At 31.7% G+C, this 18,088-nt stretch overlaps 1 long non-coding RNA gene across 1 annotated transcript; it reads left to right on the top strand.

The window, feature by feature from the left end:
* LOC149213884 (uncharacterized) lies at nucleotides 1–1,363 on the top strand. The gene is made up of 3 exons (XR_016250364.1): nucleotides 1–354; nucleotides 584–705; nucleotides 1,302–1,363. It is a non-coding gene; the product is annotated as an uncharacterized LOC149213884 (long non-coding RNA).
* The last annotated feature ends 16,725 nt before the right edge of the window (nucleotides 1,364–18,088 follow it).

Here is an 18,088-nt window from a genome sequence, read left to right as displayed (position 1 = left end):
TGTGTGTGTTTTTTCTGCCGCGCGGCCATGTTTTGTTTACCTGCATCTCGGTCTCGTTTTCATTCGGCGTCTGCTTTTCTTTTTAGTTCTCAATTTTCGTTTACTCTGTTTGTTTGACTGACTGTTCATTCGGTGTCTGCTTTTCTTTTACTTTGTTTGTTTGTCTGGTTTTTGTTTACGAGTTTTCTTTTTCTCTCGTTTCTGATATGATTTTCTTTGATGCACCGGAGTGAAACTTCCATATATTTGAATTTCCTCAGCGTTTGTTCTGGTGTAGCTGTTTAAAGATCTGCATTCAGACATGAAAGCTGTTTAAAGATTTGCAATCAGATATGGAGTCTTGAAGGAGCCTAGGTAAATAACTAGTTATTCAACATAAAGATTATGTTTAGTTTATAGCCATACTATTGAAAGGGTTTGAAAAATTATTTATACAAAGGAGAGGTAAACTAGATCAGGGTTTGCAGTTAAATTGCTTAAGATATTGTTCTGAGTAGTTTTTATGTGCTAATATACCATATATTTTTTATTCTCATGTTCTTGTTAAAATCTTATTCTAATTAAATTTATATTTCTAAGCCAGCTCATGCAGAGGACTGGATTTAAGCGGGAAGAGAGGCTACGGCGGCAGATTAATATTTAGTGGAATTGAAAATCTAAGTAATATTTCTGGCGGTGGACTAACATTTAGTGCAATACAAAACTGTGAGTAATTTTTCCTGTCATTTACTGTTTTCACAATTTTGAAACGATAAAATTTTAGTGACGATAGAATTTTATTAAAATTAGCAGTTAGAAAAAAAATGAGTTGAACCGAATTTGGAAGTGACTGATAAATCTTTAATTTCTTAGTATTTAAATTTACTTTTACGGATTTATTAGTTCTATTTTCTGTTAATCTTCTGGTAAATATTTTAATCTTAATATCATATTAGAGATCAAATCATCCTGTTCTTACTATTATTAAAATTGATGTCGGAGATTATTACATGCTTCAAATCATATTCATCTTGAAGTTGACGCCCTGGATTTTGAAGAAGATAATCCTAATTTGCTTCTTCTTTTTATACTAAATGCGATGAGATCTAGGGTTTTTAACTATTTTTTGTCTGAAGGAAGGGATATAAAGAGAAATTGTAAATTCTGACCGGGAGAGAAGCTGACATATGTGGTTTTCTTACTAAATTCTCTAAGTAGGAAGGGATTTAGAGAGAATTTGTAAGTTGTGACCAGATCTAGGGTCTTTTAACTAAATTCTTCAAAAGGAAGGGATATAACAAGAGATTATAAATTGTGACCAGGAGAGAAGCTGGCATCTGTGGGCAAGTAGCATAGGAAAGCGACCAGGCGGTTATTAAGCGAGTTTTGATTTGTTATTTTGTGCCACACGCCACAGCGAACTCCAAGAAAGTCGAATCGTAGGTAGGCTGAGTGAGTCGATTCTGTGCGTAAATGATGGATAAGTATGAACGGATTGAGCGACGTATATGGCCTGTTTGGATTTGCGAACTCTAAGAAAGTCGACTCGTAGGTAGGCTGAGCGAGCGGTTCAAGAATTCTCTGTTTGAATGACGTATCTGGCCTCTTTGGATTTGTTTCAATGTTTGGGTTCCTTAGCGGAGAGCCAAGCGACAGGGAGAGGCAGCTGTTTAAGTTCAGGGTTAATATCAGAATTTAGGATTATAATTAAAAATGATGTAAGGTTAGTTCTTAGGGTTTCGGTCACAGTTGGATTCGTGGAACCGCAATTCTCGGGGACAGGCCGCTGTTTTAGTTCTACGGCTAATCTAAGAATTTAGGATTATGGTTACAAATGTAGGGTGAGTTCTCAGCGTTACGATCACAGTTGGATTCGTGGAAACCGTAATACCCAGCAGGCCACTGTTTAAGTTCTACGGTTAACTTCAGGTATTAGGATTATGGCTAAAATGATGTAAGCCATTAGTCCTTAGTGTTAAGGTTACCGTTCCATTAGTGGAATTGTAATACATATTTTTTTATTTAATTACGTTAAAATTAATTAATATATGTATTTTAATTCATTATTATGATTAATAAAAGTGCATATTCTATATTTTATTTTTTTCATAATTTTAGTGATATAATTTTTTTAAATGTGATAGTGATTTTTTATTATTTATGGTTTTTTTTAATTTCATATTTTTAATTTAAATTAATAATAATAATAAATTCTTGAAATTTTAGATAAAATTTACCAACAAATATATATAAAAAATAAAAATAAAAATAAAAATAATTTATTAAATTATTCTTTTGAAATAATAAATAAATTTTAAAATTTCACTTACTAAATGACTTTTCATTACATTAGAAAAACTCAAGAGATAATAATCTTGCAAAACATTCTCATAACATTTATTATAATATATTTTAAATCAATAATTATAACATAAATATTTTAATATTATTTTGAAAATTTTATGTTTATTTTATTGACCCATAATGTCACATCTTTTATAGTTTTTCATCGTTGCAATTTTGATTTTTTTTGTTTTATTTATCTAATTTTTGAGTAAGTTTAATATCAAGAACTTGTATTTTTTTAAATTTACACAAATTATAAATTGAAAAAATAAGATAAGTATATTTTAATACTTAGCAATCAAATTATTTTAAGAAGAATTTTTTTAAGTAATAGAAAGTTTAATATATTAATGCAGTTGTTTAAGTTATAGTTCTAGGGTTAACCTCAGAATTTAGGATTATGATTAAAAATGATGTAAGGTTAGTTCTTAGGTTACGATCACAGTTGGATTCGTGGAAAGCGCAATACTCGGGGACAGACCGTTGTTTAAGTTCTACGGCTAATCTCAGAATTTAGGATTATGGTTAAAAATATAGGGTTAGTTCTGAGGGTTACGATGACAGTTGGATTCGTGGAAACCGTAATACTCAGCGACAAGCCACTGTTTAAGTTCTACGGTTAACTTCAGGAATTAGGATTATGGCTAAAAATGATGTAAGCCTTTAGTCGTTAGTGTTAAGGCTACAGTTCGATTCGTGGAATTGTAATGCATATTTTTTTATTTAATTATATTAAAATTAATTAATATATTTGGTTTAATTCATTATTATGATTAATAAATGCGTATATTCTATGTTTTATTTTTTCATAATTTTGGTGATATAATTTTTTTTTATGTGATTGTGATTTTTTATTATTATTTTTTAAATTTAAATTAATAATTATAATAAAATTTTAGACAAAATTTACTAATAAAAAAAATTATTAAATTATTCTTGGAAATAATAAATAAATTTTTAAAATTCCACTTACTAAATGATTTTTCATTACATTAGAAAAGTCACTGGAAAAGTCATTACGTTAAAATTTTAGACCAAATTCACTTTAAAAAAATAAAAAATAAAAAATTTATTAAATTACTCTTTGAAATTATAAATAAATTTTTAAAATTCTACTTACTAAATGACTTTTCCATTACATTCTCTTAACATTTATTATAATATATTTTAAATAAATCAATAATAACATCAATATTTTAATATTATTTTCAAAATTTTATATTTATTTTATTGACAGACAATATAACATCTTTAATAGTTTTTCATCGTTGCGATTTTGATTTTTAATATTTATCTCGGTTTTGATTAAATTTAATATCAAGAATTTGTTTTTTTAATAAATTATAAATTGAAAAAATAAGATGAGTATATTTTAATACTTAGCAATCAAAATTATTTTAAGAAGGATTTTTGAATTTTATTTACTAATAAAAAGTTTAATATAATAATGCAGTTGTTTGAGTTCTAGTGTTAACCTCAGAATTTAGGATTATGATTAAAAATGATATAAGGTCAGTCCTTAGGGTTACAGTCAGAGTTGGATTCCTGGAAACGACAATACTGGGGGACAGATCGCTGTTTAAGTTCTATGGCTAATCTCAGAATTTAGGATTATGGTTAAGAATGTAGGGTTAGTTCTGAGGGTTACGATCACAGTTGGATTAGTGGAAACCGTAATACCCAGTTGGATTCCTGGAAACGACAATACTGGGGGACAGATCGCTGTTTAAGTTCTATGGCTAATCTCAGAATTTAGGATTATGGTTAAGAATGTAGGGTTAGTTCTGAGGGTTACGATCACAGTTGGATTAGTGGAAACCGTAATACCCAGCGACAAGCAGTTCTACGGTTAACTTCAGGAATTAGGATTATGGCTAAAAATGATGTAAGCCTTGAGTCCTTAGTGTTAAGGTTACAGTTCGATTAGTGGAATTGTAATACATATTCTTTTATTTAATTACATTAAAATTAATTAATTAATTAATATATGTGGTTTAATTCATTATTATGATTAACAAATGTGTATATTCTATATTTTATTTTTTTTATAATTTTGGTGATATAAATTTTTTTATTTTTATTTTTATTTTTAAGTTCATATTTTAAATTTAAATTAATAATTATAATAAATTTTTAAAATTTTAGATAAAATTCACTAACAAACAAAAATTAAATTATTTTTTAAAATAATAAATAAATTTTAAAAATTCCACTTATTAAATGACTTTTCATTACATTTGAAACTCAAGAGATAATAATCTTACTAAATGACTTTTCATTACATCAGAAACTCAAGAGATAATAATCTTACAAAACATTCTCTTAACATTTATTATAATATATGTTAAATCAATAATTATAACATAAATATTTTAATATTATTTTGAAAATTTTATATTTATTTTATTGACCCGTAATATGACATCTTCTATAGTTTTTCATCGTTGCGATTTGATTTTTTTTTAAATAGGATGATGAGGATGATAATGATGGTGGTTATAGTTTTTCATCGTTGTGATTTGATTTTTTTTTTTAAATAAGATGATGAGGATAATAATGATGGTGGTTAATATTAAGAATTTGTATTATTTTAATATTTACAAAAATTATAAATTGAAAAAATAAAATAAGTATATTTTAATACCTAGTCATCAAGTTATTTTGAGAAGAATTTTATTTACTAATAAAAAGTTTAATATATTAATGCAATATTTAACTTAATTATAATCTTAAAATTAAATAATAATTATTATAAAAATATAAAATATTTAATTAAATTTTTATAATTTTTTAAATAAATAAAAATTATTTTTAAAATATTAACAAATTCCAAATTAAATGAATTCACAATAAATGTTAATATTCCAAATTAAATGCACACTAAAATTCATAATTTTTTATCAGAGTCCTCACATATTATATTTATGTTGAAATTTTTTTAATGAATTGGAAAACAAATCAATAATTTTGTTTTTTTTTCAATTCCTCACCTACCATATTTATATCTAAAATTGCTTATCTAAAGGCCTAATAATCTTCAAAGAGATTATTAAAGTCCTCACATATTATATTTATGTTGAAATTTTTTTAATGAATTAGAAAACAAATCAATAATTTTGTTTTTTATTCAATTCCTCACCTACCATATTTATATCTAAAATTGCTTATCTAAAGGCCTAATAATCTTCAAAGAGATTGTAGTATTTCAAAATGGTAGTTTTATGCAAACATATAATAAATTTAGTAATTTGAATTTAAGATAATTTAGCTTTTAAGTTCTCCTTCTTCTTTTTTTTCCAAATAATCAATTAAAAAAAACCTAAGTTTCCAAAAATTTACACTTATGGAATTTAAATTTAGCTTTTATAATTTTCATAAAATTTAATTTGTTTATTTTTTTTATTTATACTAAAATGTAAATTTATTGTTTATTTACTGAAATGTTAATTAATTGGTTGTTTCTTCCGTTTATATTTAAATATATTATAAAACATTAAAATTAAAATTATAAAATTTATGAATTATATAAATTATAAATTTACTTTGTTATTTAAAATTATATGAATGATAAAACACCTTTATGTCTCACCTAAAAATTAAAAGTTATAGTAGTAGTCATTAGAATCAATATCACACAAATAAAACATGTATAAACTTAATTTAATGGTCGATTCTTCAATATAAAATAATAATAAATCTATTTAATTTTTTTTTATAATTTTATTTTAATTAATAAATATATATAATTAATTGAACAAAACTAATCATGTAAAAAATCCATCATTATATATGTATATAAACAAAGTTTAAAAATGAAACAATTTGTAAAATTTAATAGTTTTAATCATTTGTTCAAAATATCATTAACTATATTTTAACTTCAACCTTTAAGAAATTGCAAAAAAATTCTATGCTCGTACATAAGAATAAAATTTGATGGACAGTTGGTCTATCAAATTCAATCATTATATAATCCTTTCGCAATACTTTTTATTATATTAAAAAATTTATTAGAAAAAACAAAACATAAACATTTTATTGATAAAGTGGATAAAGTGGATAAAATGTATACTGCTACACAGAATGTAAGTCAGGATATGGAGACGCGATTAAGATGGCTAAGCGACTCGATACATAAATATGAGTAGGGATAATAACTTCAGTTAGGATATAGAGATGTGAGTAAGATGGCTAAGCTACTCCATATATAAAGATGAGGAGACATAATGACAACAAGTGTATAAGGGTTTACACATCTGTTGAAAGTAGAATTACATGTACATGTATGTATAGGTATACAAGTGTTATAGGTTGAGTTTGAATAAGCATTAGCTAGCGCAGACTTAAGGTATTTTATTTAATAACTTAGGTGCAGAAGGGTTTATAAGGAAGAGACTATATATGCTATATGAAATTAGAGGACTAGATAATAAATGTAATATACATTAATTTATGAACTTAAGTTGTAGGGTGGTTTATTAATTAGCGATTATTAGTTTAAAAAGAATTATTTGAAAATAGATAGTTAGAAATGGCATTAGTAGATGAAATATATTTTTTGGTTAATGGTAATATAGTTTTGAGTAAGATTGCGATCTTTTATTATTTAAAATTCACTTTTAAATACATAAATAGATTTAGCGCTTTAAAAAAACTATTGAGATACTTATACTTTGTGAATTAAACAAATTAAATTTATGATTCTTAAAAATTTCCTAGAAAAATTTAAAGAAAAGAACATTTCATCCATTAATAGTCATTAATATATTGACTCAATCAAATAAATATATTAAAAAGACTTTATACTACAGATTTTTTTGATAAACAGTAATACAACAATTTATTGATAAAATATCTCATGAAAGAAATACAACATTTACTTCATGATTAAAGATATCTGTTGGACACCTAATCCTCTATGGGTTAGTGTGGAAGCCGAATAGACTAAGGAAGTCCAAGAGACCTTGGAATACAAAACCAAGGGTCACATAATGTACTATAAATGTATATCATTTGTTAATAATAAGAGTACTCTCATGTTTATCTTTCATACTCTGTTTCTGCCATGTGTGTGTTTAACATGGTATCAGAGTGGGCCATCTCCTGCCTTGCTCAAGTATGAGCCACTTGTTTATGTGAGCTTGTTGTTCTCTGGCCTTTCTATACATGCCAGTCCTGTACCTCTATTCTAGACTGCCATCTCTGTAAAATCTTTGTTGTCGAATGGGTTGGTCAGAGATAAATGTTATACCATACTCTAAATTTCGTGAACCGCCTTAATACGCTTTCCAGAATCTATCTACATTGGTCAAAGCGCAGGTCTCAAATTAGTTTTATATATAGTAACTCCTCTACATTTCTATTCTTGGTATATACGTTCTTTCTCTGTGTGTTAATTGAAGCTCAAAGTTTATATGCTAAGTTATAGCATCACTCCTGCAGTAAATTTTGGTTGTATTATTGTGAGCACTATATCATCTGGTTCATAGCTGCTCCAATCTGAGTTTGGTTTGGAATTGACTTCTGGTCTCGTCAAATTTAGGGCTCTGTCATCTAAGCCTATATGTCTATTACCTCTAAGGTAGCCTTGAAATTTTCCTCTGGTAATGACAAGCATTCCTTTTGAATATGGAAGCGTACCTACGCTGGAAAAGGCGTCCTCAACGCCTTGAATGCATCAATCTCAAATTCATATCCACAGAAAAGTTGAAAGAGTCCCATCAGAAATAGATTCACCCATGAATGGCACCACAGCCTCAGTTTTTCCTCGCTTTCAAACCTAGAAATCCTATCGAAACTCAAAGGCAACACATTCTCCTCGCCTACCTTAGCCTATGCATTGTCAGCTCCGTTGAAGTGAACCGCCATTCGTGGCTCTCCAAACCACTTGTCTAAACTGTGATTTGGTGTTGTGTGTCAGACTTGACTTGTGGTGTTGATTGTCGAGCTTAACTATACCATTGTCTCCTCCGTGGTATTACCTCATTCACACTCCGGTATCGGAGCTCCACCAAACCACGACTCCAATATAAACTGGAGGAAGTGTTAAATTTATAGCGGAACAAAGGAAAACTCGACAATTCTAAGTCAAAATCTGAAGGGGAGCGACAACCGTCCGATCGATAGTTCGACAGATCTAACAGTCATTGCTTGGAGAAGACGCACGAAATATATCCAGCGAAAAAGGTGGTATTTGTACAGGAAACAATATTTCGGGGGCATAAAAAGTGGTAAGCGGTAATCTCGCGAGTCCACCCGATTCCACTCACCGCACAACACGTAGCCACTAGAGGAGAGAGAAAAACCGCCCATTTCAGAGGGGTAATCGTCACGCAAGTTTCCTTCCGAAATCGCCGAAGACCGTCGGATCTTGTGAGTGTAGATTTACAACGGAGGATGGTCGTGTAAGTTTTATTGATTGTGGAAAGGATATCAACCGTCAGATCGTGGGATTGAAATCTATGGTGGAGAATGAACCCGATAAAGTTAAACCTCAGGAAATGTGCGAAAGTTGTGGATTGGTGAAAAGGTGAGTTTACGTGTATTCCACTATTGGTTGATTGACCAGTTTCTTTGGGAATTAAAACGTTTCCGTGGTCTTCATATACAAAGAACGTCGATATATACCTCCATGGTCTCTGCTTCAAACTTTTGGTATCCATTGAACGCTGCTCCATCTATTAAGTCTACGAAGGCTCCTGCTGCTAAGCCAGCCAAGGCTGCTAAACCAGCTGCCCCAGCAAAGAAGCCAGCTGCAAAGAAGGCTGCTCCAGATGTGTGCAGGTGAAGTTCAGCGATTACACAGACAGAGATACATGAAGAGGATCATAATGGATCGTTGAATCCATTAGAAGGATCAAATTCCAAGCTCAGGAGGGAGTGCATAGTGAAACGTTGAAGAAATAGCGAAAACATAAGCAAAGAGAAGAGCGGAGGGGTGAAGAGTTGATGCACAACAACCGTTGGATCTGGAAGATAAATGGTCAGGACTAAATCGCGAGAGTGGAACAAGTAATATCACATCGCAATACATCAAAGGGAGGCATTAGTCTTGAGCTAAGTGCGATATGTGACATGCAATTTATGAGCGGGCTCGACGAATTATATACTGCAACCTAGATTCTATCGGCTCCGTAAGTCATGTCGGATTGGAACTTTTAAGTGGAAGAGACCAAATGTGAAGGACGGTGCGATAGCCGATAGCGATAAGCACTGATCGAAGATTGGGCAAATCGGAGATCGAAGTTCGAGGGAAGCAGTGCAACGGAAAGGCTTCGAGAGACGGACTTGACAATATTTATAGAAGCGAGTGTATGAATTTTGAATTCCGGCTTATGTTGCCGGAGCGAGGTTTTCCGTTGTTTTCCAGTGTATTTCTATGTATTGCAATAAAGTTGTGTGTCCCGAGTTTTAAACGCAAATGCGTTAAAGATCGAGTGATTCCGGTTTAAAGCCTTAAGCATTATTTAAACGCTTCCGATAGTCGCATATCGAATGCGGAAGGGGTGATATGTGGTGTGACCAAGGCAGACTGCGATGAGCGATTGCGATAAAGGTAATCTCGTGGAATGTGCAGAGCCTGGAGAATAGGAAGAAAGGTATGGATTATGTTGTTTTACGTTTTATTCAAAATTGAGTGGGGACGATTGAAATTCCACGACCTAGAACTACTGTATGCTGCTTTGAATGCATTGAAGGCTATTATGCACGAGTGTTAGTGTTATGTGGTGTATGGTTGATGAAATATAGAAGCTAATCTCATTTATGTTGGGGTCTTGTTATTGCTAGAAAAGAAGATCCTATGGGCTGCAAACCTGTCAAGCTGGACATTCTATTAAGGCAACAATATTGAGGTGACTGTGTAGAAATTGAGGCATAAGACATTGTGAAGAGAGAACATGAGCAGACAACAGTGAAAATTAATTCGTGTTGAAAAGCTGACAAATTAATTTTCTAAAACCATTATTGTTTCTACAAGTGCATTTTTTGGTCATTTATTGATTTGATTGTTTGAATAATGGAGAAAATTCATGGATTATTAGAGTTATTAAGCACTCTAATTTTATCTACTGGTGAAAGCACAATTAAAGTCAGCAAAGACACTCTCTTTGACATCCAAACCTATCTGGAGTATACACAAGAAAAGATAGAATTTTTGGAGCTTGAATCTTAGCTACAACAAGAAGAATTATAACAGAGGAGTCGTCATTCTGAACCTGTTTCTGTTCAGAACAATGAAACAGACTCCCATAAGCAGCAAGTTGATTCAGATCTAGTGCCCAATAAAGCAGCAAAGTTACATGCAGATGCAAAAATTCAGTCTGCATTTCCCAAGCCAATCATCAGACCTTGGGAAGAGCTTGTCCATAACAAGCATAGAACAGGTCTTGGATATGAGAAGGAATTTTCCTTTCATATTCCAGATTACTCAAAGCCCATTCAGTTTCAAAGTGCTGGATTTCTTCATGACAGTTCATCTCCAAATGTTCCAGACTCTACCCCTTTTCCAGAGCAACAGATTGTGAAATGCCAACACTGTGACCGAGTTGGCCATCTGAAAGATCACTGTTTTGATCTTCATCCATGTAAGCATTGTCATAAGACCACTCATTCTTCAAACAGATGCTTCAAAAACAAACCTCCTGCAAGAACAAAGATTCATCTTGGATGGATCGCTTCTTGGCAATGGGCATCAATAGCCAAGAAGATATTCTAGTCACATGTCAAAACTTGTTCTAGAGTATTGAATAGTCTTGCTGATGAGTTTTCTCCATCATCTCACCTTGTATCTAACAGGGGGGAAATGATTTTCATCTACAAGTTGCTTCAAAACCACATCAAGTGAGCCTGAGCCACAACTTGCCACACCAGTTTCAAAGTTGTAGCCAGAGACAAAGATGCTCCTGAGCATGCCTTCAGTTGGTAATGCCTCTTCAAAGAATTGGGACACTTCCTCTAGCATAAGACTTCATCTTCTTGCCAGTTTTGGAAGAGTTCCAGGAATTGCATTAAGCATTCCAGAGTTGGTGGTAATCCTTAAACCATCACAGGTTGAGACCTCCCTTTTTAGGTTGAGATTCTCCCTTTTATGTGGGGTGAGACCTCCCTTTTAGGGTTGAAGGTTTCCCTCTTCAAAACAATAGGAGCACTTTCTCTAGCAAAAGACTTCAGCGTCTTGCCAGTTTTGGAAGAGTTCTAGGAATTGCACTAAGCATTCCAGTGTTGGTGGTCATCCTTAAACCACCTCCTTTTATACCAACATTTCAGAGAGCATATTCAACCTAGTGTTGCCATGCATTTTTGCACATTTTGTATTACAGGTATCTTCTTGGACTCATACATAACCCTTCGGATTAAGGGCGGGAATGTTGGACACCTAATCCTCTATGGGTTAGTGTGGAAGCAGAATAGACTAAGGAAGTCTAAGAGACCTTGGAATAAGAAACCAAGAGTCACACAATGTACTATAAATGTATATCATTTGTTAATAATACGAGTATTCTCATGTTTATCTTTCATACTCTGTTTCTGCCATGTGTGTGTTTAACATATCATTTTAATTTAAAAAGCTATTTCAAAATTCACCATGAAATAGTGATATATAAACACATTTTGAAATAGACATCTTATGGACTTCATTTTTATGTCACTATGTTGATGCACATAACGTTGGCCTATTAATCATTTTCGTACCCAAAATTTTATGGAATTTTTCCGACTTTCCTATGGTAAACTTTAGTGTTGAAGTCTTTTTTAATATTAATGTTGTCAGCCACCACCACTAAGGCTACAAAGCCCGAGACACGACATATGTTATATTAATTGGATTGGATGCCCATTCAGCAAGTTATCATACTCGGTATGTTCATTTGACATCATTTTGTTCGCTCATGTGTGCCACCATAATTTCCTATTATATTAATTGGTTTGGATGCCCATTCAGTAGGTTATCATACTCGGTATGTTCATTTGACATCATTTTGTTCGCTCATGCGTGCCACCATAATTTCCTAGAGCTTCCAAAGGCCATTCTCCTTGTTTAAAGTCACCTACTTGTGGTCCACTAAAAAGAGTCGTAGTTGCACTAAGACCCCCAAAGAAAGAGATATTATGAACTGTGTGATGTCATCGTCTTTCTCGTCAATTTTGCTCAGTCCAACTAAGATACTTCACTAGAACAAACATGGACACACCAAAAATATAATAATCACAATATTAAATGTTTTACAAAATTATAATATTATTTAGTATTTTATAATTATATATTTAATTTAGTATTCCCCAAAAGTATTTATTACCAAGTAATAGTACATGATTTTTTGATATTTTATAACTAGATAAATTTAATACTTTACAACAGCTACCTATTATTGCTTACTAAAAAAAGGGGCAACTACTGAAAGAAGTGTGGTTCATATAACTCTCATCATTTACATCATGTTACATATGGTTGCGTCATCTGACGTCAACATTTCATATTGCAGAATTAGAACCCAGGTGAAAAGATTATTATTAAACCCTCCCAACCACCACATAAATCCTACGGAAATTATAATATCTCATGAAATCATTTCTCTTAATATTTACCTTTGAATATATGTTTCAATATTTAGTTCAACAACTAGTGTAAGGATGTCTCTTGATTCTCGTTCAGAAATTGTCGTAATCTTGAAGTTGGTTTAAAATAATGTTAGCATGAGAATTAAAATTTCAGACGACATAAAGCACCTGTGGGGTCGTGCAATTCTGCCAAATCACTCTTAATCCTCTCCACGTTCGAAAGCGTAAATGATCTACTTTATAATCGCAAAGAGTTTTAGTTTTAATAAAACAAGATAAAGGGTTTGGTCCATAGCATCCCAGCGAGAATCGAACATTTGACATATTTAGTCTACAGGTGCTTTGGTAGTTAAGTTTGAAAGCAAAAAGTACACGGAAATAGAGTATGAAACTAATTTACTTCACCAAATAAGTGTGTTTTATTGGCGGAGTTTTTATATTATTTTTAATATATAATTATATATCAATTTATATTAAAAATTTAAATTATTATTATTTTTTTAAATATTTTTTATTTTAATTTTTTAATTTTTTTTTTAAATATTATTTTCGCACATCAATCATGTCATTTTTACATCATAAACAAAAGTCACCTGTTGAGAATGTGTAAAAAACCAAAAATAATAACATTGCAACCAGGTGACTTTTGTTCAATTATATAATAAATAAATACAAACAACCATTATGAAACACTTTAACACTTCATTTTATTTTATAAGTATTTTCGGTTTTCCCAGTTATAATCATCCACAATCTTTTAAACAATTAAAAAAACGATTTTTTTAAAGTACTCATCGGATGAAGAATAAAACGATTAAAAGTAATGCTAAAAGGGAAAAGAACATAAATGTTCTAGGCCACACAACCTTAGCAGACAAATTATAACAGTAGTTTTGTTTTCCATCCAAAGTAAGTGTAATAATTGGATGAATTAATTCCCAAACCGACCCCGTTTCACACATACGGCTCCCAGAACGTAATGTGATAACAAGACTACAATGGAGGTAACATTGCAGCCAATGTTGCTGCTACAAAGAGAGATAGGTAGATGAATTCGAAGTAATCCCTAAACCAACATCTCCCAAAACCAAATGTGATAACAAGACTATAATGGAGCCTGGCCAATGTTGAGAGAAATACGGTGCTTGAAAAAACTCTTATCGAGTAAAGAAATAACATTTCAGATATTATTAAAACAAAGTAGCACCATAGATTTTCTGGTTGATTTTAATTGTGCCATTGTCTATGGTATGAATACGTATCCTGGCCAAGGTTTTATGCCATTATGCAATATTTGTTTATTTTAATGATTACCTTCTTAATTTACACTCTGCCTTTTCCTAAATTTTGCTGTGGAGAAACATGAAAATTAAAAACATTGCTCACTGCATATGTCTTGGGAAGTTGGAGAAGGGTGGCGTCTCCCTAAATTCTAGGCTAGAAGGATCTTTCCTGTGTTGGCGAATATTTGAGACAGGCCTCTTATTATACCATTATACCAAATTACACATGCTCGTTTGTGGTGTCGCATATTGATTGCTACTAAGGAATACCTGATCCCATGGAAATTATGAAGACCACCGCTTGAGCGTTTATAAATTTGGATAAGAATGTTTTTCAAGTAGATGGGGTACTTGTCGGTTCTATATGGAAACTTCTAAAAGGGGAAAAGTGCAAATAGGCATTCAGAAAAGTTGATTTGGTCTTCCTTTTTCTATTGATTTGGTCTTCCTTTTTCTATTTGTTTTTCTAATTGGGAATACATTTTTGTTTTTTCCTATCACACTTGGTATCTCTAGAGTCTAGGTTATAGAGAGTATAAACTATCAACTATATTAACAATCATTTAGTATAAATGAACTAAAGTAATATTAACAATCATTTAGTATAAATGAATTAAAGTAATAGGCATGTAGGAGCTCATATCAAGCTGAGAAAAGTAATTAAAGTTATTTTAACTCCTCAAAGTTTAAGACGGAAGGTTGTCTTGGTTAGGCTTGTTGTCTATTGATTTCATAAATAGGTCATATTTCTTTTATCTCATACAAGAGTATATGTTTAATATCAAGTATTGTTAATTTCATTTTTCATTCTCCAAAGTATTTGTATAATCTAACCTCTTTTTAATAATTTATATCAAAATAGAAGCATAATAAGGGACATACTATATTTGTTTATCGTCATGAATTGCTTATCCTTGTTATGTCTTTAGAAGTTTCCTTCATCCCAATTTTGCCTTTCTTGAGCTATTGCCATTTTTTTGGCATGTGTCATATGATGCTCAAAGGGGAAGGACCTATTTTCAGCCTAGAGTCTACCTCAAGGTCATCACTCTTTCTTGAATTCTAGGATATATTTTAGAAGGTTGCATTGTTTTCTCCCTCATCAATTACATGTTAGTTTTATAGAATCTCTATAGTGGGTTTCCTAATTCATTTTTATTAGTTTTCCTAGTTATTTCTTAGGGTGAACAATTCTCATTTCTTTTCAATGAATCACTGTACACAATCAACCTTTATTTCTTTGCAAAATTTCAAATTTTTAGTCTACTTCCTACTACATTAACTAGTAATTTCTACTCTAGTTACTTATTCTTGTGCTTACTTTTGAGAATGTTTTGTGTTCTTGTTGTAGCTTTGTTTTGAGAATGGTTTTAAAATTGGATTATTATTTCTCTGATCCTATTCTAGGTTGGGTTCTAGTTCCCTTTCATTGTTAGCGCCTTCTTTTTTCTGGAAAAGAGCTACACGAGAATGAATGGAAAAAAATGCATAGCACTAGAGCATATGGATCAGTGGAAAATACACACCAAAGGAATAAAAGGATGCAACCCAAATCAACTACAAATGTTCATAAGATGTGAAATGTAATTAATGAACTAACTAAGATAGTGGTTTGACAATCCCCATCCCTTTCATAACTAACTAACATAGTCAACTTTAGTAAGTGTAATTGTATAAAATCCCTTCAAGGCTAGGTTAGATGAGATAATTTTATTAATGTCCGACTAATGACCACAAAAGTAGGTCAAAGGGAATGTGAAGTACTAAAAGGTATCCTATAAAACGCAAGAGGCAAAAAGTTAGACTAGAGTAGAGAATAAGATCTAAGCTAAGGCATGAGCAAAGTTCGACCCCAAGCCCAAAATTTTTCTTTGAGGTGGAGATGTAAAGGAGGATAAGATCTAGGAACAAGAAGAACCAAAAGTAATGAGGTACGTCTATCATGGAATAGAACCATTTCTCCTATCATTCAAGGTTGAATGAAGGAAGCTTAGCATAGTCTAACATCGAAGGGGAGAATTGATGAGATGCCTGGATTGTTCAGTGTGCTTCTATTTGGAAGAGATAGTTCGTCATTGAGTTCTGAGGGGTCTTCTATATCTCCTAGGTAGGTATCTAATCTGGTCATGTCACTAAAATCTTGTGGGATGGGGAAAGGTCCCACAAGTTTCCACTGATTTGGAGTTTAGAGCTATGCTAATATTGGTTTGTCTCTTAGTGCCCCTTCTTAAGAGTAGCACCATGAAGAAGGAAGTCATATACTAGGTAGAACATGGTCTAGGAAGAGGTTGAAGAATATGGGTTTATAGCCTAAGGGATTCCTACATGAATAAGGCCAAGCACCTCTATATTCAAATATTTGAAGAAGCTAGTGACGTTTTGTTATTTCCTAGACTCTTCCTAGAGGACAAATTCCTAACCTCACTCAAGGGGAAAACTTAAGGAAACTACCAAGTGGTCACTACCTAGCACTTTGTGACTCACTCCACTCTTTAGGCTTGAAAAAATTCCAAGGCCAAGGATGGATACCCTTAACTAGTCCTACAATTCTCATGTATATAAGGGAAGAACGCCTAAAATTAGATTCCACCTAACTCTTTTACTCAAAAACTATTGGTGTAATATATCAAAGAAACTCTCCAATGGTGAGAAGATTGACCCAAATTGTTACTCCACGTGTGAAATGTCCCAAAGATATTATAACACCAAAAACGTAAAACAATTGTGTAATATTCAATCAAGATAGTGTTGTGGAAATGCTTGTGGATTTTTCATTGGAAATAAATGAAAGATTAATTACTCAATACTCGTTAAGCATGTGAGCAACGATATGTTCCGCTTAACCTTGAGGTTATGACGTATAAGAGAAAGTATGAGCATTCATACCAAAACATTAGAACACCATCCAGAAAAAATTTCACCAAATGAATTTGATGTGAGGACTGGTTAAGAAATTAGTTTAACATGCCATGACCATTGAAAGACAGATATGGAAAACATATGAAATCATTTACCATTCCATGTGTAACACTGACAAAATTAGAATCATTGTAAGACAAGCATGATATCACTATGCTATATGTGAGAATGGGGTAACCAAAAATATTAAGAGAAAATTATCCATAATGAAATTTTCGACACTAAGTTGTGTATCATTCTACATAAATTATACACGATTTCATATAGCACAATTGTTGAATAGAGTAAACTTGAAATTGAATATTCAATGCACCATAATTGCAGGGAAAAATAACTATGGGATAAATGTTGGTTAAAATATATGTAATTATAATACCAAAAGTTAATTATCGAACCAGGATCATAATACTTAGAGGTGCTAGAAAAATATATGCAGATTAAAGCTTAACCTAATCTTAACCTTATCTAATCTAATGTCGGTGATTGTTACTGCAAATCAACAAGTAAATGACATGTTTAGGAAAGGAAAGAAAATGAAAATAAGCACACGTTGAAACTAAAGACCATCTAGCTAGTCCTTGACCTAGATCCCTTGACAAGGCCCCAGAATGCAATCTTGCATTTCTCACAGGCAAGAGTTCATGCATTCAATAACATGTTGGATCTAAATAAACACGAGGTTCTAGTTCTAGTAATTAGTTTCATGAAATCAAATGCTGGAATTTGAAGACAAGACATTGAAAATAACATCATGGAATCCATCATTGGGCCAAAGGACAACAAGTGCCATAAATATTCTAAGCTACAATCTTTCATACAATAGTTTGTACATTCATGTCACTATGCTATCTTAATAGCTCCTTGTTATCATGATTTTCTTTCAATGACCCTCTCTTATAATGGATCTACTACATCAAAACAACATGAAACCATTAAATCTGAAATGAGCTAGCTTTAACAAAATGAGGATGCAAGCCATAAGTAAAAGTGATGTAAAAAAA

Source organism: Pinus tabuliformis, chromosome 1_1 (assembly GCF_031772625.1).
Source record: "Pinus tabuliformis cultivar Carrire ecotype Pingquan chromosome 1_1, CPIR1, whole genome shotgun sequence".
Taxonomy (NCBI): domain Eukaryota; kingdom Viridiplantae; phylum Streptophyta; class Pinopsida; order Pinales; family Pinaceae; genus Pinus; species Pinus tabuliformis.
The sequence above is the reverse complement of the archived record's forward strand: the minus strand, read 5'-3'. Positions and strand labels throughout refer to the sequence as shown.